This window comes from Ornithodoros turicata, chromosome 2, assembly GCF_037126465.1.
Source record: "Ornithodoros turicata isolate Travis chromosome 2, ASM3712646v1, whole genome shotgun sequence".
NCBI classification, from domain to species: domain Eukaryota; kingdom Metazoa; phylum Arthropoda; class Arachnida; order Ixodida; family Argasidae; genus Ornithodoros; species Ornithodoros turicata.
The window spans coordinates 42,110,726-42,138,283 of NC_088202.1; the positions used below are offsets into that span (position 1 = coordinate 42,110,726).

At 45.7% G+C, this 27,558-nt stretch overlaps 1 protein-coding gene across 2 annotated transcripts in view; it reads right to left on the reverse strand.

Moving 5' to 3' along the window:
* The window catches only part of LOC135385326 (serine proteinase stubble-like), a 43,385-nt gene extending 16,581 nt beyond the window's left edge, over positions 1-26,804 (reverse strand). For both annotated transcript variants that reach the window (XM_064614583.1, XM_064614581.1), the window contains exon 1: positions 26,536-26,804. The gene's annotated coding sequence lies outside the window, so the exon portion shown is untranslated. The remainder of the gene's footprint in view (positions 1-26,535) is intronic.
* Positions 26,805-27,558: the final 754 nt, after the last annotated feature.

Consider the following 27,558-nt stretch of genomic DNA (forward strand, 5'->3'; position numbering starts at 1 on the left):
TGTCATGCTACTCCAAAGGCTACATGGTAATGGTGAGCTGGTTCATGATTAAGTACGGTGGAAACCCGAGTCATGTAGAAAAAGAAAAAGAAAAGAGAACAACAACAACTACTTTATTTTTTATATGATGAATGGGGAGTTTCATCTACGGGCGATACGCTACCCCAACGCTGGTGGTGAACAGAGACAAACGAACAAACACAAACGGAAAGCAGAGAAACCAAAAGCAGATATCGTGCCGTGTTTGTTTTCTCCGTGTATCCGAGTTTCCATCGTTCTTAATCATGTTGCATCAATCTTCCTTATCGGAACTCATCCCATCTTGGTCATGAATTCAGACTGGATCGTTTCAAGTATATAGCACGTCCTCCTCCTCCTCGAATGCATTCTTTCCTAAAATGCCCGCCGAATGGAACAAACTTACAGCTAATATCTATCAGACATGTGTGGCAACCCGAGACAAAAAGTAAGAGTGGCTTGACAAGGCCTCGCGGGGTTAAGGCAATGACAGATGGCTGCAAGCAAGTCGTCTGCGTTTTTGACATAGACAGTTGAAAGACTGGAACTACAAGTGCAAAGTATTGCAATTATAGCTACCTTACATATTGCAGTCATAACTGACCCTCGCAGATTTCGCAATTCCTCGTCAAGCATTACTATTTAACGTTTCATTACGTTTCATTTCGCTGTCATGTGTTTCACTTGATTTTTACTATTTTTCTCTTTCTATATGCTTGTTTGACGCTTGTATAGGTTTGCCGAAAGCGTGCTTATTTTGTATTATTGTCGCTGTTTTCGTTCCTGTTCGGCTGATATCCTGTTCCTCTCATGTAACGTACTCCCGATGGACGTTTGAGAGTAAATAGGTCGATCGATAATTAATTGTCGGCTACAGAAGACAGTTTCGTTGTCTATGATTTGAGAAGAGAGCGGACCGTATACCTTTGCCAGTAACCCCTATCCCTATCCCCCTATCCCCCTATCCTGCCATCACCCTCCCCCCCCGCCAGTAACCACCAAGGCAAGCAACTACATCACCACCGCCTTAGTGACCATCAATATAAATTTTCCATTAATAATATGATACCCCCCATAATGTCATAAATAATATGATACCGTTATACCATAATACGATTAATATAAATACGATTTTCACCGTGTCACCTTCCTCGTCTTTGCTGTAACTGACGATATTATTCGGAATGACAGTTGGCCAGAAGTATGATGAACTGATTCTTATTTATTTTTTATTTTATTTTAGAGAGTAAGAACGACGAAGCTCGAGTACCATCTTACAATGTTTGTTCATAGCCCGTCCTCAAAGACAACATAAGACTTGCCAGGCGCAAAATGTACCACGATGAAATGTCGTTTACCGCACATTTTTTAATACACGATCATTCAAATAATAGTGCGGTCTTCTAGGAATACTTTTCGCGCCATTTTCACATTATGACGATGAACAATGGGCAAAGAGATATGGTGCCGTGCGATATAAAGAGAGTACAATTAACTCTTTCCCAGGGGGCTTCGGACAACTACACAACAGCAACGGAGGGAAATGTACAGATACATCATTGCTCTCGTGCTCATTATGTGCCGACCAGCTAACTACCACTGATGGTCTTCGAATGCTACGTATTGTTTCGAGTCCCAACTCGACGCGTCTGACAAAAGAGCGAGGATAAATATATATAAAAAACAAAGGCTTGATGCGATGAAAACGAGTAGCCATCCAGAGAAAATTGGGTTTCCCCGGTGAATGGCCCCTCTAGAAGCGGACAGGTTACGTAGGCTGCCTTCTTACGTCACTACGTAGCCGGATTCGTGACCTACTTTCCTTCCTGTGGATGCTGGGAGAGCCCGTGTTGCCGTTTATAGCGAACCTGGACTTCCCTGGAGGAGTGCAAAGGGCAGCCATTTCTCCTGTCAGCTTTGCATGAATACAATGCAAACGAGGATATGGCGAGGTGGCTTCTTTATCTGGCTGTGTTTGTATTGGGGGCAGAACATGGCGTTCTGACAACAGGAAACAACATGCGGAATATGCCTGGCACGCGTGACATGCAACACAATGAGGTATTCCTTGGAGTTTGTTTGTGAAGGGCACAATCTCTATTGTTGCGGTGCAACGGATCGCCTGTCTTTACGCAATCAGGGCAGCTGTGGACGCCCCGCATTATTCGGGGATAGCGGTATGAATTTAAAGAGAATATCTTGGGATGCGTTACGACAATACGTATACTTGTTCCTTAGAATACTTGGTAATTTATTTTTACTTAATTATTTAAGACGGATTGTCTTGGGAGGCATGGCTAAAGGCACTAAGTGCGTGACGAGGCCGTGACAGCATACCAGTGGTATCCGAAATATGTGTAAAAAAACAGATATGAGATGGGCATTTTCACAGATGCGTAATTCATTGTCTTTTCGTTTCTCCGTCGACTAACCTATGGCGAACGAGAAAAACCAACACAGTGCTCCACTCTCACCCTCATACACGTCTCATTTTTCTCTTAAATCTTTTTTACGGCGTCAGCTGTATAGCGACGCGTGCAAGTGGCCGTGGTATAATGGAGACGTTCCCGAGGTGACGTCGGCGTCGTCGGCATTGGGATGTCCGCACAAAACTCTTATCGCATGTGCGCTCAGCACTGAGAGTAAGGAGAATCCCGCCAGTTTACAACCGCTATCGATGGAAAGTGAGATACAAACCAAAGTACGTCAGTTTTACGGCGTCAGCTGTGCCGTGCAACTTCCCATAGGGCTCGTGGTGGCTGTGCTGCTACTTCTCGCCACGCGCCGCGCCGGAACGCGTCCGCGACTTTATCGTGTATGTACTCGCGCTTTACCGAACGCACAAGCTTCTCATCGTCGGAGATTTGAACGTGGACGTTTCACTGGCCAAGAGCACCACTTTCCTAAGTGGTATGTCCGAACAACTGGACAATACGCTCTGCACCGACATCCGCCAATCCACAACTAGGCATGGCTCATGCATAGACCTGGTGTTCCAGAACAACCCCCTCGTTCACGACACCACTCACCTCGCCAAAGAGTTCAGCGACCACAAATCAATACTCATCACACTTCAATAAATTTTTCTACACACTTTCATCCGGCCTCATTTCACCACACGCACAGCTAACGCTGACTTTCGCGTTACACGAGTCGTAACCTCCTCCTTCTTCTCATCCTTCTTTCACCTCTTCTTACTTTATAACTGATTTCCTACTTCTTTTCTTTTCTTTTTATTCAACTCTAATTTTGATTTTTTTTTTGCCGAATAGCAAGCCGACATACCGTTTTGCTGACCTTTCCCCCTTTTCCCCCTCTGTTCTAATAAATATATCCCTCCTCCCCCCAACACTCGAATCGGCGCGTTGGATGGCGATTCGAGTGTTGAGGGGCAGCGTGACATATTTATTAGAACAAAGGAAAAAAGGGGGAAAGGTCAGCCAAACGGTATGGATTCCGTGCCACTACATCCAACGCGCCGTGACGTTCATCGTGCTCTTACATCCAAAAACGAGTCGTTACATCCACCTTGCTATTACATACAAACGATAGTTATACCCAAAAAGACTTTACGTCCTCTGTATTATGTTTAGTCAGTCCAACTCCAACTTTACGTCAACAACCCCCTCCCACCCTTTACCTCTCCCTAACTCCTGTACCTCTCCCTATTATTTTTTCTTCATCAACATCAACTTTACGTCCGTCTCTGGCCGATACGAAGTAGATACGTACAACGAGCCGTTACATCCAACGGAAAACCATACCCAACGATCTGTTACGTCCGTTAAGCTATTACATCCACAGATATAGGAAAGTGTGGAACAGTGATTCCAATGCCAGCGCATACAACGCAGGTGAATATAGTCGCCTTGAAACCTAGATACTAACGAGGTACCTCATGGGTCCTTCTTTGAATAGGAAAAAAACTAACTAAATAAATAAGAAGTGATCTGTAATACAGATTGCCATTGATTGATTCATATAGACAGCTGCTATATTGGTACAACCACAAAACGAAGATTTTGTTAGAGTATGACCGTGTATGATGCAGGTTACTGTATTCTAAGTAACGCGCATTTGTGGCGCAACGCGCATATTAATAAAATGTTAGGTGTACAGCAGATGACTTTTTGTATTGTCAACGGACGGCTCATTGAAAATAGAGGAAATCGCAATGCCGCATCTGCGTTCCGGGAAGTTATCTTTGTTGCTGCTTTGTTGTTACTTTCATCGTTCGCTGCCTTCGCGCCATTCGTTGTCGTAAAGGCGTGTTGGTGCTTTCTTATTTATGCCCAGTCCTGCCGTGCTGCCAGGAGGTTTTGCCCAGGTTTCCCCCGACTAGAGTCACTAAATGAGCTACGAAACTTATTTAGTGACTCTACCCCCGACGATAGCGCTTGCCGGTACGGTTTCCTTGGAAGTCGGCCTAGGACGCGCGCTGCCCCCTCCCATTAAATGACGCCTTGCGTTGGTCGTGACGAGAGGCCCCCTCTCAGCGAGGCCAACTACCGCAAACAGAATACGACGCATACCACCGCCAGCTTTTTTTACTTAATACGCAACTATATTACTTAGTGAATATTTTGAGATTTGGGGGTTTCAACTTGTGCACCAACCTCGTAATTTACAACCCGACCTAATTTATTATCTCATGATATCAAATCTGTACCTTACTTATGAACCTATCAAATCATAAAACAGCGCAATTTGACGGATTCTCATAAAAACAAACGAACGAACGAACAAACAAAAACATTAGCCGCGAAATATTTGTTACAGAGTTGGCTGGTTCCAAAACTGCATCTATGCCACATTAGTTACGGACATGACATACCCTGAAGCCGTTTATCCAACGAGCAGTTACGTCCAAAAGGCTACCAAGCCCACCGTGCAGCTACATCCAACGTGTCGGTACATCCATACCGTGCTGTTACAGCCAACGAGCCGTTGCATCCAATGCGCCGTTACGTCCACCGATGGATGTAACGGCTGTATCACCTGATGTATTGTCTCGTTGGACGTAGTAACCCCAGACCCGTCATGGCATTGTCATTCACAATTTAATTGCTGTTGTTGTTCTTTGCCTAAACACAGCTCTCGTGACACTTCCCATTAAAGCTCCCACGATGACGCACGTAATTTAATATAGCTAGGAACGCCAGCGTATCATGTTGACTCAGTGGAGGTGAACTAGCAGTTCAATGAGTACGGAATTATGCTCATAAGGTCCTCCTCAAATAAACTCTTACCTAAGCTGCCATCAGAACTGACGAGCTGGCCTCGCTATTACTCTGGTGCTGTAATGTTACACGTAAGGTTTGCCTGCCTATAGTATGTTGCGCTATTACTCTGCGCGCTCACTGAACACTATATCGGTGGCCGTAGACAAGAGTATAACACTGATCTTCGACGTCATCTGGTTCGATTTGGACATCCGTTTAGAAAGTCACAATGAACACGTGATAAAGCTGGTGGCAGAATTGGAACCCACCACATCCCAGTTTTCAGCGTGATCCCGGATCGACATCCAAAAGATCAATGATGCAAAACGATCAGCACTATTTGCAGGATAGCTGACACCTCCGTCACATCCAACATCTCCATATTTTTCTTTCATTTCCAATTCCAATAGCTGACATCAACGTTGTCTTTCCTTTTCTATTTTCCAACCTGGTCTTTGCGTTTGTCGATGAGTGGGTCTGGGGGATGACGTTCAGGCGCAGTGTCCACCCAGTACAAAAGGGCGTTGTTTCGGAAAACCGCATTGTGTGACATCGCGGAAAGGGTACACATTCGACTATAATGCGAATGGCGATTTTCATTGCCTTCAGACACAGATGAGCAGTTCCGCTTCCGTTCTGCAGACGCTCGTAGCGTGGCGAGCCTTTCCTTTTCACTCAATGGCCTTCCTGCTCTACATGTCGTGCGAGCAGAAGCGTCCTTCCAGAAGGGCCGCTCCCCTCGCTCTGCGCATCACGACTCACGTGGTCCATTTCAGAGGAACATTTCTCCGCTACCTCGTGCCACTTACTTTTTTTATTTTTAGATTGAGTAGGACATTGACATTGCGAAGGAGTCTAATTGACAAAGGAGTTCCGCGTGTATCACGCGACGCGTTGCTTTTCTCAGAGATCGGTGTAGACAACAGCACTGCGCAGCCTGCGTGCAGAGCTGAAAGAAAGTTTGCGGGTCCCGGGAACGCCGTCACCATCCCCATCGGCGATACCTGGGGCCTGATGTTGAACTGAACATACCGTTCGTTATTGTTATTATTTGAATTTGGCGCGCGCGCTTCAAACATCACGTAACGGCACGTGAAAACCGTTTCGGTATACTGAGATTTCAAAGAAACGAAACGACTGGCCATTACGCGTGAGCTTGTGACGAATCATAGCGAAGCCGTGCATTTATTGCGCGGTACGGAATAACGAAAAGTTGAGCATCGGACTCGTGCACTTGTGCCCGTTCAGAGGGCTGAACCAGTTCTCTGGAGGCCCTAAAGAGCAAGGAAGTGACGTTTAACATGACTCAACAGTCGACACCCTGCTTCTTTCGTCAAGCTATCAGGAGCCACTCTGCACATTCTTTCGCTGTGGAGTGTATTGTCACCGCGCGATGAAATTTACAGAAACGCTTCCAGAAAGCAGTGCTCCTTTGAGTGCTTCTTGAAAGTAGTGCATCCCAGTGCTCCTTGCGCACGCGTTTTATCCTGAGAGATTACTGTTATGAGGAAGGGAGAACTGTCCTTCACGTTTCGTTTTCGCTGACTTTGACACCTAGTGGACAATGAACCGAGAGAGGAGAAAGCGAAACAGTTTGGAGACCTTCTCCTCCTTTACGATAAGCAAGTTCCCATAGTCCAGTAACCTTTCCCCTCTTTCTTTGTTTTTTTTTTTTTGCAATAAATCTATATTCCACACCCACCCACCACATAGCTCGAAGCGGCGCTAGGCTCTTTGGGATATTCTGAAGTCGCCTATTGTGTCTATACTGCCTATGTGTGTCTTACTGCTCATTCAGATTATGTATACTGCTTTCATCCCACCACGAAATCATTCATCCTTACAGATTTTAAACCCTAATTACTATCATCGAAAATTCGCAACGAAGTAAAAGCAAACAACGACGTAAACCACGTCTCTTCACTGTACACGCGCTGCAAACACTACACGTGACTTTATTAAAGACTTCTAAAAAATTGAAACGTAGGTCGCACTTGTGCGACCAGCTGTTCCAGGACGCTTGACGTATGAAAGCACTGAATTATTTAAAAGATTATTTCAGCACGTATGTGTGATGCATCAGCCTGCTCGCGTTGCATCCACATTAATGTTTAACACAACCAAAACGGGTGGGCCCACGCTGAGGCGAGGAAAAACGAGACGAGACCGCTTTATAGTTATAGCATCTTTACTTTCCTAGCCGTACAACATCGCATCATGTGTGACAGGCTCACCCTTTCGACGCGGCTTGCAGGCTGTTCTACCTGACAGGCCTTCGTTGACGACGACACCCTGGCCGATGGTCTCGGTCACACCACGTTGGTGTTCAGGTCAGATCCGGGGACGCAGGGCCTGGTCGGCGTTGTTCCGTGAGGCGGTTAGTGTCAACCGGCGAACAGGCGATCTCAGAGCTCCGAATCGTCAGGAGATGTTTTCTCGCTGGTTGTCGGGTCTCCTCTGTCCACCGTCCAAGCTCTTCCTTAACGCGAAGGCTCGGTCCCTTTGTTTCTCGCTCGCCTGCTTCTTTCCCTTCGAACACCCCGCACATATGGTTTTCATTCGGTTCGAAGTACGCGCCCCTTTGATGCAGCCATCAGGTGCCACCGTGTCGCCGGAGGTGATGGGGTCCTCTAATTGCTCCCATGCAGACACGGAGCCTTGTCGCATCGCTTGCCCCTTTGTACGTCACCTGGTCTCCATTACCTGACCCACCCAGCACGTTCACCAGAAGGGTCCGTCACATATGTCCTTGGGGTAGTTCGCCGGTGCACACAGCGCAGGTTGCTTGTGCTGCTTCGGCCAGCTCCCCAGTACCTTCTCAACACTAAAAAGTCGGCGAGTTTGCCTTCTGATCCCGAGATCGCGGGTTCGAACCCGGCTGAGGACGCCAGCAACTTGGTGGCAGTGTACAAGTTGCACACGCCGTCTTCCGCGATGGTCGTTAAATACGGGGTGTCGTGTGGTGTGCTTTCATAGCGAGTTAAAGAACCCTCAGGTGGGCAACAGCAATCCACAGACCGATCGCCGTGGTGTCCCTCATGATCTCAGTTGTTTCGCGACCTAAATTATTATTACTAATGTCGGTTGTCAAGTTTCGCGAAGGTGTTCTTCAGCGTTCGCCGACTAGAGTCAAAGCGTCGGCATGTGACCAGCACGTGCTCCGAACACAATTGCAGTAACATGCATGCTCATCAGTTGTGTGTTCGTCCTGTATGTAACTTTGCTCATCGCCCAGGTTTACCATCATGGAGTCACATATTTCGTATTTGTTGCTCATTGACGTATTCGTATTTGTTGCTCATTTGATGCTAAGTGACCATCAAGAGCACGACTTCACCGCTTCGACGGCGAGCAATTGTCTGAGAAAAGATTGCCTCCCCTTCCCTGACTGCCAAATGAGCAACCTTTACACTTTGAGCCAGCTGTGTCAATGGGATCCGGCAATACATTGTTCAAATGCATTTTATTATAGTGATCACGCAGAATAGCGATTGAAGCTTAGCGTGGCTGTGTAGATAAATATTTAGACGCGCATCATTATTGCATAGTGTCTCTCTTCGTCTTTTTAAGTGTTGTGAGAGGTCAGCCAATATTTGGCTTGCTACTCTTCAAAAGAAAAAGAATGTCATGCCACTGGTTTTGTCTTCTTTTATGCCAAAATTGCAAATACCAGAAAGTCACGCGCCAGCAAAAAGTGTCTCACTACAGGTTGAATCTGTGTCTTGTAATAATGGCTCACCGGCACTTCTATGAGGCCAACAACGGCGAGCCGATTAAGACAGTACCCCCCCCACACACACACACACCGACCAATCAACCAACATACCCAGCTTTGTGAGTTGTTCGTGAGCTCTACTTCACTCACCATATTGCGATCTCAAATTGCCCGTCACTGTACGAAGAGCATCAGCAATGTACCGTACAAAGATATGGGGTGTATTACAAAGGTGAGAGGTTCAGGCGGAAGACCCCAGCATGGCCTTGGCAATCAGGACACGTGCGACCCATTTCGGATGTTTGTTGTCTGTCGTTGGCCTTTGTACTCGATATAACTCATCACGATGAACGAGCTCAGCGCATTGTCTGCCCTCAAAAAGCCACTCTATGGCAACGGACAAGCTCAATGCAGGAATTCACTGAGCAAACAGTTCCCGTCAATCTTGTCGTCAAATATCGACGTCTCTTTACATTCGTATCACAATCAACGTTTCCATTGGTTTTGTGGGTGTCGTATCGTCTCTTTTCTGCCAATTGATTCCTACGCAAACAGCAAGTAATGCAGAACGCTGTGGTAATTGAGTTGAGTTGAGTTTCTGTGGTAATTATGTGAATTATCTTGATTTGTTTTACATGTAATGAGCCATAAATGAGACGTGATGTGGTAGCCACCCGACTAGTTTTGGACTTCTCTTCTCCATTTTGCCGTTTACCAATCAATCAATCAATTGTTGGAAATTTCTCTCTCTCTCTCTCTCTCTTGGTCATTTGTTAACCAAGACAACTGCAAACTTGTATAGCTTTTTTAGAGCGCTCACTTAAATAGATACCATAACACTAGCACTGACGTCAGCAACAGGCACAACAGGGCCCACCTCCGTGATTGAGTTGAGTTGATAAGAAAAGAAGAAAAAAAAAGAGGAGAAATAGGGCACTCATTACGAGAGCCGGCTACTCCAGATCACATAAAAAACACATCGGTGATCTTATCGTGATGTGTGTCTCTTCTTTGCTCAGCCATGTTGTGCCAGTTGCTGATGTCAGCTGTATCTGTGTGATGTGTGCACTGTAAAATAAGCTATATCAACTTGAGAGTTCCTAGTTGTGTTGTCGCCTGTGTTCTGTGGCTGTTTGTGCTCTGTTACCTACATTGATCAGTATCAGCTACCATGTTTCCAGACGCCAGTGCATAGTGGTATACCCCTGTCGCACGGGCACGAAAAATTACATTAAGGGCTTAGTGAGTTGACTTGTGATGTCATTCGCGCGGTGCAACACGGACAGTTTTAGTGGGATTTGCTCAATAACATTTGCTGCTTACTGAGTTTTTTTTTAATTTTGTGTTAGCGCCGCGAAGCAGCTGTGGCTATGAGTGGCGTACAGATGGGGACAGATGGAGAGAGGACAGTGGGGGATAGGTAGGTTAGTATGCGTCCTGGGCCGACTTCAGGGGGAACTGTGCCGACATTCGTCTAGAAAGTCTTCGGAAATCTCAGGGAAAACCCCAGACAGCACAGCCGGTGGTAGGATTCGAACCCACCACCTCCCAGTCTACAGCATGACCTTGGCTACCACCAACGAGCAGGACACCTTAACCCGCTCGGCCATGCCACTGGTGCTCACTGAGTTCAGCACACTTCATTCGCCCATGAAATGCATGTACTCTCGCTCCAATTGCTATGCACACAGTAACAAGTGTAGTTTGCGTAAAACCACATTTTACTGTAAATACAATGTGATTTCATAAATTTGATCTTTCTTACACATCTTTTGGCAAAAGAAGTCGAAAGTTGTTAGAAATTTTTATCGACAACAGGAAAAGAACTTGAGGTGCCGTCATATTGCTTGGTTTGGATTCTGCAACGGCTAGCAAATACCTTAACTGACCGTGTTTCCCTGGACTGGGAGGCACCAGTGGGTTCGAATCCCGGTGCCGGCTGTGCTGTCTGTCTTTTTTTTTCCTGGGTCTTCCTCAGACTCTGTTAGACATATGTCGGCAAAGTTCCCCCAGAAGTCGGCCCAGGATCCACATTCCCCCACTGAGCCGTGATGTTGCACACATCTGTGAAGCAGACAACACCGAGGTCTTTCAGAAGCACCACCGGCACCGACCATGTTATTCTAAAGTAGCGCAACTTACATTTTACTTAATGAGCGCGCGTCATCAAACATCGTACGCTACCATTGGTCCTTGTATGTGGGGTAGCTTCACGGTCACGCCATAAACTCTCTATTCGCCTCGAGATCGAACTGTAGGTGGCGCTGCGACGGATGCCCTAGTGGGGATACGGCATGATCGGACGCAGCAGGCTCTTGCTTTTCTGCGCAGATATCGCAGTGTTTCTGGATGAAATGCTGCTGTCAGTGTCTCACATATTGTGGATGTGTTGAAATGCGATATTTAGAACGCTGATATGGTGTGGAAGTTGACAAAAGTGCTGCACTGCGAAACGCTCAAGTCGCGAAGTTGTGAAAATATAATTTCCTATGTGCTTTTGAAGAGAAACACTGCCTCCTTTGTTCCAAGCGAGATTTTGTTTTAGTCTTTTGCTGCTCTCGCTAGAATATTTATTCGTCGCTTGTGTATAGCTGTTTTTCCCTGTACCTTTCTACCTTACATTGCGACAACAAGGATTAAAAAAATAAAATAACTCAAAATGCCTGTCTCTACTGATCTCAATGTACAATGTACTAATCAACAATAACAATGAATCTAAATGTACAAATGTGCACGAATGCAATATAAGGGCCCTTCGCTACAGTTTTTTCGTCGAATAACAGCAGTGGTTATTCAGGTCGTGCGAGTCCGGGAGAGGTTCCAGGTTTGATTTGTTTGCATGCGGGCATTCATTAAATGGTGCTGAAGTATGTTAGCAGATGACCACACCTGTGTGGTGGACTTGACTTTGTGTGGGGTGCTACCGGTCATGAAATACATATATACTAAGTTTTTGGTTCGAGCGGCAGGTATATTCTGAAACACGCTGTTGCAGACGTGCTTCACCCCCCCCCCCCCCCAATACACGCGTGTTTTACATAGAACGTTCAGGGATGGTGCATTTTACCTTGAATGCGTGTGTTCCAATGATTACGTATGTGAAAGATAAAACTCTAGCCTGTCAGACGGTCAGATGAGAATGAGACGAAAGCTTGAAATTCACACATTTAAAAACACCCGTGTCATAAATATATATATATATATATATATTCATGCATTCATATATTCCATATATTCATATATTCGATGCAACTTGTGTTTAGAGCGTGCAGAATATCCTAACTTAGCATTATGAAGTAACTCCAAACCGCTAGCACAGAAGCCATTCTATAAATAACTGTGACATAGTTGTATGCTTATGATAAAAAAACTGTTACAACATTGACCTTAGTTCTTGGTACATTTTGTTTGACACACAGAACAGCAGCGACAAATATAATATAACAAAGGCCGAGTGGAATCCGCATACTAGAACGTATGCACTTTCTGTAGTTTTCTTCTCTGCTAAGCACGCTGGTGCAGAGAACTAGAGAAGTTGAAAAAAGTTTTCCACCAAATCATTTTCACTCATTTTGAAGGGATTTTAAAAGCTCAAATGTCCAGAAATTGATCCTTCCGGGCACGTTTTCGAGCACGATGACCACAGCGAAAGCACCGGCTCAAGCGGCGCGTCCCCACTAAAGGCAGTTCACGGAGCAGCCGCGTGGTGGCGACGCTGCTCGATCTCGAGGCGATAACATTTCCTGATGACGCTCTTCCTTTGAAGTGGCAGACATCACATTCCTGCTGGGCTTAGATTGGATGGCTTCGTCCAAAATATCGCTCTCGCAGTGTACTTCCGATCCTATAAAACTCCCTGGATGCATCTGGTTACTTCAGACTAGTACTTGAAGTACCAAAACAAGCATTTAAGTTCACAAAGCAACCACGAGCATTATCATGAAAGACGCAAACCAAAGAAAAAATATTCCGGAACAAGACGTAGAACATTCCGGAATTAGACGAACGGACGTACAGACAGAAGCGCGTTTCATGCATCATTCGAGCTGTTGGAATTCTTCATCGCTGAATATCGTGGAAAGAAATGAAACCGCAACGGAATCCGAAACAATATTCTAAACGCACTGCTAGTTACCGGTGAAGAAACGCAAAAAAAAAAAAAAAAAAAGATGAAGAAAGAAAAAAAGATAAGACACGCTACACAAGTTGGTCGCGTTTAACAAGGAACATCTGCATGATGACGTTGATTGGGAAAGGGAATCACTTGGTGAAAAATGCGGAGTAACATTTGTGAGAACAGTATTATGTGCCCAGGGTACTTGTGGTAAAAATATACCCAAACTTCCAAAATGCCACTAGCGAGAACTAGAAATAGGAATCACGCGCTTTTCCTGTTGACTTGTCGGTTGCTATCAGGATTGCCAAAGCGGTTCTCTCCTTCCCCTCGTTTCTACTGCTTGTTTCTTTATGCACACATCACCATATACTTGGGCCAAAGGCGAATTGTTACTGGTTGCTTTTTTTTTCTTAAGCGATCGTGCGTAATAGGAAGGATGACGGACACAAATTTGCAATGGATGAGTGGCTGCATTGCAACCGAAGGGAGGGGAGTGGCCCGGAGGACATGGCTGACCGTGGCAAGACCGCAACGTGAGTTCGCGCTTGGCCCGCTAACCTTGTGCTAGGCTGACTCTCGGTATGACTACCTTGTTCATACGTTGCCTGAAGCCACGTCTACAAACCTGTTGCCAGAAGGAGCAAGCCCTGCACGCCAGCCTGCAGGGTTCACTGATTTTTGTTCTGCACCGCTTACACGAAGTTATTACGGCAGCAACGTTGAATTAGTGTGGTGACCATCATGATGACCGTCATTATTCAATTGGACCATGATCTTATGTTTGTGTACCAATGAATGGCCACAATAGCAACTAATAGAGGACACTTCGCTACAGAAACTTCCCACGAAGCGCATCATTTAGCTACTAACGAATTTAACAATTCTGCGTTTCAATTGCATCCAATTAAGCATTTAACAACTGAGGGAGTGTCAAAATACAAGTGACGCTATTGCAATACACGTAACTCTCACAGGGACGCGTGTCAAGAAAGTTAATATTTAGCTGTATATATATATATATATATCATCGATTTGCTGCATGGATTCTGCATGCCGCTCTTCTGGGCCTGCAGTTCGTACCGGCAATGGACGCACGCCATGAGTATCTATACTGCAAGTCGCACCACAAGGCCGAGTCGCTCCTTCAGTGTAGGGGGACAAACGTGACATTTAGACACATATGGTGAAGCATGGCTGCAGGTGGACTGTGCAACCGGGAACGGTGCAACAGGGAAGGGTCTGGGAGAGTGATACACATGATGTCTTCCCGATTCCTTCAGATTCCGATCCAAGGCATGGTATTTCCTAACTTCCGATAATGTGAAAAAAAAAAAGTGCTTTCCGTTTGTGTCAAGTCATGGGTTACTCTTGCTAGATGGAACAGCTATTAGCTGCTCTTTGAACTCAGCAATGTCAATTCGGCTAAGCCATGCGAGGGAATAGGAATTAGGACAGCGCGACACTGGGTTACCAGTGTTCCCACGAGCCAAGTGTCATGGAGCAGCAAGTCGCACCACGGGCCCACAGTTTCAACGTTCCATCCCTCAATAGCAGCACGAAAACCCGATAGAATGAGCTGTGAAATAAACTAGTGTAGTCTAACACACGTCATTATAACAGAACTTGATCGACGAAGCATTCTGCAGCAATGCATGCACATTGAAGCCAGCGACAATGACAGTCATTAGCCGGTGGCCAATCTTACGTGGATCAGCAACAACAACTACTACATGAATGACTATGGGATGAGATGATTCACCGCAACGATTGCCGTACCATACCTCAGCGCAAGTGGGATAATATACACATCTTAGTCCCATGTAAGTCCCATGTATGAGTGGGATGGCAATAAAAATGACGAGGCATACACACATACATGACACACGCAAATGAGATAATCACACACGCGGGTGCGTCGTAACTAATGGGGGTAGTAGAGAAGCAGCGTCTCATCTAGTTACTCCATCGTATCGCACAAGACCCTTTGAAGTGGTACCGGAACATCCTTTGTGATGGTGCAAGGTCGAAACAAAGAGGTAAGGGTCAACCATGCTAGGAGGACGAGGGCGATCTGCAGGAAATCGCTGGCTGGCGCCGGCGGAAATAGAGCAGACGAAATACAAAGATGTCTCGCTTGAGTGTGCTCGCAATTCGCAGTGGATACGGGCGGTGCACGCGAGACGAACCATTAACGGGCGTTAATAATTAATACGTAATTTCAAGAAAGGATTGGTCGCGTGCATTTTCAGATTGTAACTATTTTGTGCGTAAGAAGACGCCCTATTGACATTATAGAGATGAAAAGTGCGGGTCATGAAAGAATGTCGCAGTGCAGATGGTGGTGGTTGTGGTGACGAGACCGGCTTGCCGTTGTTTTTCTCACACATGTGGGCAGCGTGACGACCGTAGCCCAGACATGATGATGTGATATGACATGAGATGAAGTGTTAAGATGTATAGGTCGGTCACTGCACCAGTACTATGTACAGAGCCTTTCCTCCCATGTCTGTGAGGAGAAGAAAGGGATTGACCTAGAACGCCGCGGTAGCAGATCATATCCTCCAAACGCCCATTTCCACCGACGTCCCAATTCAACCAAAAGCTCATTTCCTCCAAAATACCTAATATTCGGAGGTTCTGGGCTTTCGGTTGATCTGGGCATGCGGGTGGCAGTGACCCATATCCCCCAAATGATATTTTCATCCAAGCGCCCAGAACCACCGAAAGCGGGATACTTCAAAGGACATGCGTCCACCGTTTAACAGGGAGAGGAGGAAGGGTGAGCGGTTCTCAAGTATGCGGGAATCCGATGTACAGCTTGAGGCAGAGTTAACTGGAACGCCACTTCGACTGGCGGAGCTAAACTCGGGGAGAGAGCAACCCTAGCGGCTCTTACGAGAAATAAAGGCAAATAGTGTTCGGAGTGTCCCACTGTTGCTGTGGAGGTGTAAGCCTTGCCATGAGCTATTGACTCGGCATTGCCCTTAGCTGTGGTTATAGTCGCGATGTTTGTTTGTGTTTGCGGCGATTATGTGAAGCTGTATGCCGGCTGATATCGCACGGATACGATGCCTTTATCTCATTGATACACGCGAAAGTGGTCGCGTTCGCTCAGTGGGGCATTTTCAGATATGTGATAAAACAAATGAGGATGCACGGGGTCTAGTGGAAAATTTATTGGAGTTGCTGTCCACCTTTGCGCGTAGCAATGAGATAACAGCATCGTATCCGCGTGATATCGGCCAGCATACATCTTTACATAATCGTCTCAAACCCAAACAAACATCGCGATGATAACCACCGTTGAGAGTAATGCCGAGTCAACAACTCATGCCAAGGCGGACACCCTCGCAGCATCATGGCGAGTGGTGGTCATTTGGTGGCAACTTTTCTTTCTTTCTTTTTTTTTTTTTTTGCCAGATCCCGAGCAGTCAAGCAATCTTGCGTGTTCGCGTGGCACATTCCGTGCGCCCGGAATTTCCCAGCTATTACTTTTTTCGTCCGGTCTCGAAACGATCGAGCAGCGGGTTGCCCAACTATATCCGGTGTCGTCAAATCCGCACTGCAACGGTGGCGAGTGCTCTCATTGGACCGCACGTCGAAGTTCACGTGATTTAGCAGACGACGGAACCCGAAGACAGGCGACCGCGATGGCCCTAGCGTGATCTAAGTGTACGAACTCTGCCCTGATTCAAAAGGGATCAGGCGAGCCTGATCCTATCCTAAAACCGCCAGTTCCCTGTTCGGGTGGCAACTGTCACATGATCCAGCTCCGGAGCCGACCTAGCAATTTCCGAGCGCCAGGCAGTGTTGTAATTAAACGACCGCCACAATTCGCCATAAGTAGGACAGTGGAAACATTATTTCCCTTTATTTCTCCTAAGCGCCGCTAGGGTGATTCTCTTCCCGATTCAGCGGTCGAAGTAGCGTTACAGTTAACTCTGCTTCGAGCTGTACTTCCTTCAACTCGCCAGAGAGGGTCACGTGGGTTCCTGACTGCTGCTCATCCGGTGCTCGAAATGTTCTGTAGCATGAGGTATGCGGTTCATTGATTTGCACAGCTTCCTTTGTTCCCCTGCTTACTAATAATTTTCCTTAGAGATGTAACATATATGACTAATATAAATATGAGACCTGATGCACGAGATCTATGTTAAAGAAGCTTGATCGTAGCTCGATAGAAATGACACGACACTCGGTGTGTACAAATGAGATCGCGTTCAAGAAGTGATTTGAACGGAGAGGTATCCCGAAAATGAATTTTATTGGTATGCACGTTGCTGACGGGAGAAGCACTATCTTCGGAAGGTCATGGAAGTCCGCGTCATGATTCACGGAAGAAGAGCATGGTGGGAGTGGTATGTTCTGTGGCTGGAACATTTAGCGGGACGGCGGAAAACAAACAAACCTCAAGCGCCTTCAGAGGAGATCGACAGTTCAGACGATATGTTGGTTTCATGCATTCATACTGTTTGCAAGCTTTTTCTAGGGGTTGTTTCAGCCGGTTAATAGCGTGTTTTCTGAACGTCTGAACTGTATTAACAGAACGCATAAAAGAAAAGTAAAGGAGGAGGTCCTTTTTGTAACCTTCTTCGAGACCTGTGAAGTGGGCGCTTTGTTACTATATTTGCTTTCCACTATGATGACCTACACAGTGCCTGGAGCCCTGTCACTCACATGGAAAATATTCCTCTGTTCGGATCGGATCATTTCTTGTGCGCGATCGACATCAATAATACATTTTCTTTGCAAACTTCACTTCTGACTCAGTTGCAGGATTGGATTCCCACACACCCAAAAACCGCTCAGCCTTCCTCCTCTCCCTGACAAACAGAGGAATCGTGTCCTTTCAAGTATCCCGCTTTCGGTGGTTCTGGGCGCTCGGATGAAAAGAGCTTTTGGGGGATATGGGTCACTGCCACCCGCGTGCCCAGATCAACCGAAAGCCCCGAACCTCCGAACATTTTTTCGGATGAAATGAGCTTTTGGTTGATTTGGGACGTCGGTGGAAATGGGCATTTGGAGGATATGAGGCCTAACCGAAAAATAGCCTCTACCCTCTGAACAAGTAACAAAGTACCAAGGAATTGGCTGTTTGGATTTGTACTGTATGAGATAAAAGGTCATGGTCTCTATCAACCTTGACAAGGAGCACTCACTGGTCATTAGGCGTCCTCTCAGCCCAACGGGCGAAGCTCACCGATGAAAATTTTGAACATCGTTTTATTATATGAAATTATATGAAATCATATGAAATTATGCGTTGCAATAAATCGTAGATGTAAGTTGTGTTCATGCGTGACCCTTGTTTGTGCCCAACATTGCTTGTATTGATTTGCGGAATGCACTTATGTGACTCAACCAAAAATGGTACATATTATAAGGACAACTGGTGAAGTAATGCAAAAGTAACGGCGTTAGTAACGCGTTACCTACTACCGCAACAGTAACGAATAACGTAACGCGTTACTTTTCGAAAAAGTAGTGAGTAACGGTAGTGCACTACAAAATAAAAGTAACTTCCCCACCTATGCCCACAATGCTGCCGTCTTTGGGCGGGATAGAGCTTGCGATAATTTAACCGACACTCCTAATAGTAATAATAATTGAGTTTGAGTTTGAACATGTATATATATACCTGACCTGACCTATATATATGTGACCTGACTAATTCTGCTACTCCCACAAGGATCCCCTAAAATGAACCCCACAGAAAAAGAAAAAATGAAAAGATAAAAATAGAGAAACATCGTTCGTCCCGCTCCCCGATCTGTATGTGCATATAGAATACAATAGAATAGAATAGAAATAGAAAGAAAAAATGGAAAAATGTATGTGCACATGCGTAGCTGCATCCACTAGAAGTGAACTGAATTGCGAGAAACGAACAATGTACGAACAGGGAACTCAACCACACATGCCTAGAATGCGGTCCTAAAATACATATTTCATATCACTTCTCACAATGAAGTTGACAAGTGCTGATAACGCCGCATCTCTCTTCTTGGGTTCCCATACACCCAGCACCATGACTTATGCCGAAAGTCGTATTATCCAAGCGGTCTAGAGCAGACTTCAATGTAGCTCTTTGGGATGCATATCTTGTGCAGTGCACAACGATGTGTTTTCGTGTTTTCCACTGATGCACACACTGGACAGTTTGCTGAACTAGCCCTGCCGACTTTATGAAGAAACTGTTGACCATACGGAACTTTAATAATAATTTGATTTGATTTGAATTCAAGAAAAAAAAAAAAGGAGATTTTGGCTTCACTAGTGTGAGGCCCGCAGCTCCACATCACTTGCACCAGTTACCTCGATAGAAAACTCCTGTACTAATGATAATAATAATTCGGGATGTGATGTGATGTGAATAAAGAAAAAAAATGGGGATGTGAGTTTCGACGAAGTCAAACTGGCTACCCCAGTACACTTAATACGGGACTTTTCGAGCCACCGCATGGATTCTGCGTTTCATCAACGCCGTGCCTGCGTGCAGCACGATGACATTGTATGCAGCCAAAGTTAGCAGTTTGGTGTAGTAAGAGCGAGCCGGCATAACATACTTCACTTGCGCCCATTCGTCCGCTGTCGTCCTGGTCACGGCGCCATTTGTTGAGATTGTCTCGCTATACTCCCCTCTCAACGTATCAACCGCCGCAAGAAAAATGGGATATTGTCGTGATGAAGTCGGCTATTAACATTTCGTAAGGGGGGGGGGGGGGAGAAGAAGAAAGAAAACACACATTCACAGGCACGATCAAGTTATAGCACCACAAAACTTCTTCACCAGTGAAAGCGTTCGTGAAGATGGAATACACGCTAGAAAGTAATCACGGCCTCGTACAAGAAAGACATTTTATTAAACGACCGGAAGCTATGTCCGGAAGCTATGCGCGGCCCGTAAAACGGTCGTCGGGGCAACATCGCTTGCGGTGTTGTTTCCGGGAAGATTTTTTCTAAAGATGTCCTGAAAACATACGTGCGCGTGACCATGCGGTAAACAGAGGCATCCAAACGAAGGATTTATTTGCCGTGAAGGATTGATACCGAATGTGAGAAATAGTGACTGAAGAGTACGGTTCGCGTGTGTCCCTCCTGCCGTGTGTCATGCCTCCAGCGTGGGAGCGGGTCAGGGGTGACCGGCCACTAGTGGGCTACAATACAGGGAAATCACACAGTCCCTTCTCTCGAGCGTGAAATTCGGACCACAGCGAAAAAGGATACGCTTTTATTCTGCGCCTTCTCTTTGCACGCCCTCCACCGACCTACATTTGCGGATGTCCTACTGGAACCATTTCCATGCAGTGCGCGCGAATCTCTCCCCTTGAAAAGCGATATCGAGACCTTGAACTTGAATGGAGCAGATCCTATATGTAAATTGAGACAGCTTTCGAAACCCAACCGATTTTGCCGCATCGGGGTGATTGAACCCCGTTATGTCGAGAGGCGGTGCTCCGAAAACGAGGATGTCTTCGGGAAAACATACCTGTACTATCTCTTTGTTTTCCTCTAATTGTTTTCTGCTAAGAACGAGTATTACGAATCTATAAGGGTGAGAAATACCGGAATTTTGTGCCTTCGAATTTCGCAGATAAATATGTTCCACTATTCATTCAGCTATGGTATAGGGTTTATTCACTGACGTCGTCTCGCCGCCATACTGTAGGTCCCTCGAAGTTAAGTTCCCGCATTTGTACGCTGCCATACGCTGTTTGGATGACCATTGACGTCGAAAACATAGAAATGATTGGATATACTACAAATCACACAGTTACAATGCCTCCGTGTTAAGGTTCTGGGCCCTTTCACACCCGACCATCAGTTCCACGCCATGTAGGCATTTGTACGATTTTGCGGAGACTCCAAGTTGGTGGACACAGTGTGACTGGCAGTGTGTGTGGACAGTGTGGTGTGAGTGACTGGCCGAGTGCCTTTGTCACTCATTGGTCCTACTGTAGTTAGCCATTTTTGTTTTCCTAACTGAGCTGGAGTAGCCGGCTCTCGTAATGAGTGCCTATTTCTGCATTTGTTTTTATTTTCTTATCAACTCAACTCAACTGACACAGCACAATAACTTTGAAACTCCAAATATACGGTGTGTGCGATATGGGTAGCAGCTTGGATGGGACTTACAATATGGCGGCCGATGGCAGCACGTCTACGTGCTAGCGACAGTAGCGGTCTCCTGCTGACGACTTCATGTGAATAAACCCTATAGGGTGCTCCACGAAGGTCTCCGGGCTGAATAGTTCGTAAACAGGTGGGGCTACCGAAAAGTTTCCTTTTCAGGGACCATCCCTGAGACATCGACCAAGAACTGTGCAGTTCATTTCCATACGCTCATTAATTATACAAAACCCATAACTTTAAATTTTACTTCGGACGCTTTCGGAAGCTCTGTTTTACCGACCCGGACCTGCAGCGAAAAATGCCCCAGAAAAAAATGTAACAAAAAAAAAAAACGAATCAACACAGTTATTTTTTTTACAACTAATTGGTTTCGGCTTACATATTTCTTTCGCGGAGCAGCGTATACCAATGCACTCTTTCGCTCACCTATCCGACTACCGATTACGTGTTCATCCGCCTGGTTCACACGCGGGTGTGACGGAATGTCGGGAACCGCAGCAGAGCGTGCCTTTATCCTTGTTTGTTTGTTTGTCAGGGGAAAAAGAAAGAAGAGAAATTGAACTCGTCTCCGAACTTGTTCTGCTTCTCCTACCATAAATGACCGTGATGATGACGAATGCACCGAAGTGTCTCTTCTGTCGGTTTCTTATCTTCTGTTACCCCCGCGTGTGAACCAGACGGATGAACACGTAATTTGCGTCGGAAAGCTGAGCGAGTGAGCGCGTTGGTACACTGCTCCGCGCAAGAAATATGTAAACCGACATCAATTAATTACACACAAAAAAAATCACCAAATGTCGACGCGGGTTTTTTCCTGGAATAGTTTTCGCTGGATGTCCCGATAGGTAGGACAGGGGTTCCGAAAGCGCCCGAAGGAACAATTGAAAAGTTAGGAGTTTTATTTCATTAATGAGCGTACGCAAATGAGCCGCTCACTGCCTCAGAGATGATCACTAAAAAGAAAGGTTTTTGGATAGCGCCCCCTGTTTACGAATTATTCTACCGAGGGACCTTCGTGAAACACCCCGTATAATGCTATCAGTTCCTCAAGATTTAGGTTTCTCATTTCTTAGGGGGATGTTTGTTCCTTATGTACCATTGTTTCCAGCACAGTGTGTCGGAGCTTTCTAGCTCACGTTAAAGAACCCAGGTGGTCATAATTACCCTGCGGCACGTCGCCACAAAATTGTGCAGACTGATTCACCTTGCGGATAAATCTGCACCGGATTATTATTATTAGTGAGTTTTAGTATATCGTACGCTATCGCATTTGCATGCGTAAGTAGCGTTGCATGCATCGTTGGTAGTTCTGCGGAATGCCCAAAGCGCTATGTGCGCATGCGCAGACCCACCACACTATTTCTTACGCACGCAAAGGCGACAGCGTAACAAAAACTCACCGTTGTTCCTTACGAAACGTGGAATAGCATTTGACCGAGGATGTTCTGCACAGATTTAAATATGTTACACGTCGGTAATGCTTAAGGGGAAAAAAATTAACCAAGCACCTTTGTATCTTTTCTTCAGTCATGCACACGAGGTAGCCGTCAGAATACCGCGGAACTTGTCGCAGAGTAATAATGAAGCTTTGCTGATTGCGTGAAAGAAGCTCCAAGAACGGTGGAATTGGAAATGAAAGAAAAATACGGAGATGTTAGTCCCGACCCAGTCAGGACTGGCTGCTCCAAAACGCATTTGTGGTCGAACGTCTCGAACCTATTGGTATTATATTTCCTCTAAATCATTATTGGACTACTGTATAATTGAAACATCGTCGTCTCGAGACTAACATCTTCATTTCTTTCTTTTAAAAATCAATCGATCAATCGTCGTCTCTTTCGCGTTTGCGACCATCCCGCGTTCTTTCAAATTACACGAAGCACGAGCGGCAGCAAAAGTCAAACGGAAGTGATTTTTATTAGGGGAGATATATTTAGTAGAACAAATAAAAAAAAAGGGAGGGAGGGAGTTAAGTTCCTCCTCGGGGTGGGCCTATGGTGAGATATTCGGCGGCCCAAATCCCGGATTGTACCGACATCTTGCTTGAAGAACGGACTCGCAGGCGAACACTCGAGCTGTGTTTGTGACCTTGTCTGTGTTGTCGTTTTTTTGTCCCCTAGTCTCGGGTTTTTAAGTTATGGATCTATAACACCAGCTCGCTTACTACCTCTCTATTCTCTCGTAGACAAACAACTATTTACATTTATTTACAACATATGATGGCACGTCGGCAACCGACAATCAAACTGAGTGGTCAAGAAGCGTCGCCTTTTAACAGAAAGGCCACACCTCCTTCACCAATCAGAGAATTTGAAACTGACGTCAACATGGACGCACGTGAACATGGGCTGATATGGAAAACTTTCACGTTTTCAAACATAGCTTTCTCCGAAGTGGGTAACAAAGGCATACTGATCCAGCTGACCCGCTTTCCACGACTCTCAGCCGGACGTTCTGATGGTTTGAAAGAGACGCTGGCTCCGGACGACCTAGAAAGTACCGTAATCCCCATTGAGGGGTCCAAAAGCCGATGCCGTTCTTCTAACGTGTCCTTCACGTAGGCAGCCAACAGATACACATTGAAAGTTAATTAACAGCAAAATTATGTGTTTGTTTGCCAAAACAGAGGGTATATTAAGGACCACAATCGAAATGAACAGCGAGCTCGCTGTAGTGAGTTCGCTAATGTAGATCGTCAAAGGGAAGGCTGAGGATGTATCGTAGTACCACGGTCATACACACCTCCCCAGCTCCTTTCTATATGTGTTCCAGCCCCAGAACATCAATTGTCTCGTACTCATTATTCCATTTCACCACATTACCACCAGTAATAGGGTAGAGCATCGCCCCTGAGGACGAAACTCTCCAATCACCATCATTAAAATAAAAGTGCTGCTGTTGACTTATAAGAATTCTGGAAGCAGAGTGTCGGGACTGGAAACAGCAGTCGGGAAAGGAATCAGCAGTCACATACGATGACTGATAGGAATTCGAGAAGGAGAGCTTTCAGCAGAGACATCGCTCGCGGACCAAGCCGTAGCTCCTCCCATACGATCTGGAGACTAATGGTCAACAACACTGTTAGCTGGTTGGCTGAAAGAAAGCTGCCATCCCAATCTACCCATATCATATCTACCCAACTAGCTCTCGAATGTGTAATTTCTCTATGCTGATGATTCCCACATGTTCGTTGAGGCTGCCAACCTCGCTGCCAACTTTCAAAATGCTAATTCGGTGTGGGAAAAATTCTGTCTGGCTGTTCTTGGACGTTGTTGTCGATCAGATGCAAATAATGCCTTGTATCGCCTTCGTGAAACGATCCTTGCCTTTGCTAACAATCAACTTCTACGCGATTGCCATCCTCTCATTCACGGTTCATCTGTTCGGCTGCTGGGTACCCAGGTAATCATAACAATAAGACGCCAAGTGAAAATAAAGCCTTGCGTATGCGCACTTTCTAACTCCATGCCGACTAGAAAGGTCTCACATGAAAAAGGTTATGTGTGTGTGTGGGGGGGGGGGGGGGGTACATTGTGATATTTCATCATAAAGGTCGATTGTCGGAAGCAGCGATGAATTTACGAAATAAACTAACCCCGGTTGTTTACCGTTTCATGAACGTGACTGTTCTCCAATAATGCAAGACCCGACATTCGCCTGTGTGCAGTGAAGTCACCCGAGTTCCGCTCAACACACTAACAAGTAGGTTCTAATATTTTTCGTGCTAAATGCCTGTCTCGGATTCAGGGGGGGGGGGGGGGGGGCTGGTAGTGCGCTATTTTTTAAATTTGTAATTCGGAATGGAATCAGATGCTACTGATACACGCAGGTGTTATGTGGTTATTACCGTTTCTTTCTGTCCAGCAAGCCGCCCGCAGTTAAAGCGCATATATTGGTCAAACATACATACCTCGCGATTTATGGTGACAAACACCATATGCTGTAACATCAAATGTGCTTCGCATAGCTTATTGTTGCACAAAAGTAGTTACATGAGACATACGTACAAGTTAATACTAAATAGTGGACGCGATACAATGAGAGACGTGACTGGGATTCGGGGAGAAATCGTGTTGAACCCGAATTGGCCCTGAACTGATTCGGGAGAGAATAATCGGATTTAACCCAAAAAGAGTCAGACCCTATTTCTCAGCATCGTTCTCAGGAAGCGTCCCGTAGAGGTAGTGTCGTCTATTTGGCGCGCTTCTGTGCTCGTGGCGCTCCCACTTGGCTGTCGTGTGAGTTTCCCCTTTTACATCTAAACACGTGACCAGGCGCAAAGTTACTTCACTAGCAAAACCTTCCGAGTGTCAGAGTTAATAGTGAGTTTTAGTATATCGTACGTTATCACCTTTGCGTACGCAAGGGATGGCGTTAGTGGTTCTACGAACGCGCAAGAAATAAATAGAGCTTCGCGCATTGCGCAGAACCACCACGGTATCCCTCGACAGCGTACGAATTACAATATAGTAAAACTAACTATTTTCACAGGGTTATATGACATCCCTTTCGTGGATCTGTTTTGGGGGCTGCTTCAATAAAGAACAAGAATCTGATGGAATTTAGCTTTCCTGCCAATGACGCTTTACTCTTCGAAGTTGCTTGCATCTGTACTTGCACATTTTAGATACTTTCGAAAAGAGCAGAGCATATTGTAGCTGTGTTACAACCACTAGTTTGTCCAAGCTCAAGCTTTTTAAAGCATAGTACACATTAAATATAAAAGAAAAACAATGGGAAATCCAGCCGGCTAATGGTGAATTTTCTTATTTTTTTCCACGAAAACACATTACTCTTTTAGTTTGCCTGTGGCGTACCGCATTAATTTGTTTTCAGTACTCTGCAGACTTCTGGACTTCAAATACTTTAATCAATGAATCAACATAGACTCCGAAGAACGCCCTCTAATCTTTGCAAATATAAAGAAGATGCGAAGGCTGACAAATAGGCAATGTCAAGTTGCCGGTGGTGAGTAAATCAAAGAGTGACATTAAACGGTACGAGCAACTTATTTACTTTGTAACCCGAAGAAGTGCAGTCTCGTGCACGAAAGTCTTGTTTACCATGTGTAAATAAATAAGTTGCTCCTACCGTTTAATATCACCCTTCAAATATAAAGAATAAGGGAAGAAATATATCTAAGCACTTGCATACCACATCGTTGTCACCATGTAATCCCAGTACATGCGCGCGATAACTAAGCTTGATATACATATTTTTGGTTTGTTACTGTAGACAATCGAAAGCGCAAACGCTGTCCCTGTGATGAACCATCAAGGCGAGCTTCAACCAGCACTACGCACATTTGAAAACGCCCATCCAAAACTCACCTCTCCGTCAGTCCCTCGTGTACATAGAATTCCGGGCTTCACTGCAGCGACATCGTCATCTTATGGAGTAACACTGAACTTGACATTGAACTTCACTTTCACAAACACAGCTGGGTAATCACAGAACGCACTGGCAGCAGGAGCGGTACAAGACGGTGACGACGCCGCGACAAGGACAGGGACAGATGAAGTCAATAGAACTGGGTTAGCACCGTCATTCGGTGGCGTATAGCCGGAATCCTCTACACTAGGCAACCGGCGTGTTTATAATGTCGAAGAGACTTCTTGAGAGGGGGTCAAGCGAGAGGAGGCGGAATCTGGGTCAGCAGACCTGACTGACTACAAGAGAGGATCTTCCCCTTCTTCACAAGTGGGTACCCTCCTTTACGTAATGTTGACTACGGGGTTCATGCAACGTTTCCATAATTTTCATTACATGAGCGGGGGTTGTGTCGTGCGCCTTTCAGAAGGGCTTCCAATCTTTGGGGACGGTTTGTCGAAACTTCGATATTCAAAGGGAACGCAAAGTGGTTTTTGAGAATGTTGAATTTTGAACTTTCGCCGGACATATCAGTTCCAGAAGGGTTCGAAGAATGTCGCACGCCTGTGACGGGATAATTTACATCGCGCTACTGAGCTACGGGGTACGTAAACACTGGCAGCGAAGAGGATCCCAATGTTACACAGACATGATCCCATACAAAGCGGGTGACTCCGAAGCTACATTGAAGCTATGTTGCTGACTTACGAACACAACTGTTCATAACGCGGTAATTTACGAGAATTTTTTAGGAACCTTTACGATAGAACTTTTCAGGATTCTCTGTGTATGATCTTGGGATAATTGTGAACAGGGATAATTGTGAATAGTAGACTTCTGAATAGCCAACATGTGAATAGTGAGTAGCGAACATGCGAGTAGAGTACATAAGAAGAACTTTTTTTTTTTTGTGGTGGTGGGGGGGGGGGGGGGGGGTGAGAATTTATGCTAGGAGATGCAGAACAAGTCGGGAGACGAGTTCA